This window comes from Ursus americanus, chromosome 8 (assembly GCF_024610735.1).
Source record: "Ursus americanus isolate L20-20 chromosome 8, mUrsAme1.1.p, whole genome shotgun sequence".
NCBI classification, from domain to species: Eukaryota; Metazoa; Chordata; class Mammalia; order Carnivora; family Ursidae; genus Ursus; species Ursus americanus.
Window position 1 is genome coordinate 45,365,472 of NC_142134.1, and position 1,150 is coordinate 45,366,621.

Sequence of the window (1,150 nt, forward strand, 5' to 3'; positions counted from 1 at the left end):
CGTTTATCAGCCTAAGAACAGGAAAAGCAAGATTGAGGCCGCTGCCATGAAACTCTTAGGTAATAAAGTTAATAGCACAGTTTATAACCCAGAGCAAAGGCAAGGTGAGCAGAGGAGAGACTTTTTTTCTTCTTTGTTGAACCAGTGCACAGAGGCACTCCATTCTTGCGGTGAAGGTTTTAGCAGGAATTATACCCATTTCATATTGCATGATGACTTACTGACCAAGCCTTTCAGTAACTAGTGAGTTAAGTTACTTAACCTTACTCTTTGCCTCTGATCCCTCATCTGTAAAAAGTGGCCGTTAGTAGGGTTGTGAGATATAATGGGTATATAATGCCTACGTACGCAGGGCAAAGCAAGAATATCATAAATGTTAGCTATTACTATTTTGTGGGAATAAGTCGTTTCAGTTTGAGCATTGCCTCTGCTTTAAGATGTATATTTATTTAATATGTATATTTATTATTTTAGTTTTCTTTCTTTCCTTCTACACTGACTTTAATTTACTGTTCTTCTGGTTTCCAAGGTGCAAATATAGATCATTGATTTGAAAACTTTATTCCTCCTAATTCAAGCATTTAAAACTAATTTGGGGGCGCCTGGGTGGCACAGCGGTTAAGCGTCTGCCTTCGGCTCAGGGCGTGATCCTGGAGTTATGGGATCGAGCCCCACATCAGGCTCCTCTGCTATGAGCCTGCTTCTTCCTCTCCCACTCCCCCTGCTTGTGTTCCCTCTCTCGCTGGCTGTCTCTCTCTCTGTCAAATAAATAAATAAAATCTTTGAAAAAAAAAAGAAACTAATTTGCCTTCACATACTGTTTTAGCTGAATACAACAAATTCTGATGTGTTTTTATCATTTAGTTCAAAATACTTTAAAACTTTCTTAGTGGAGGCGCCTGGGTGGCACAGCGGTTAAGCATCTGCCTTCGGCTCAGGGCGTGATCCCGGCGATCTGGGATCGAGCCCCACATCGGGCTCCTCTGCTATGTGCCTGCTTCTTCCTCTCCCACTCCCCCTGCTTGTGTTCCCTCTCTCGCTGGCTGTCTCTCTCTCTGTCAAATAAATAAATAAAATCTTTAAAAAAAAAACTTTCTTAGTGATTTCTTCTTTGACCATGGGTATTTAGGAGTATGTCGCTTGATTTCCA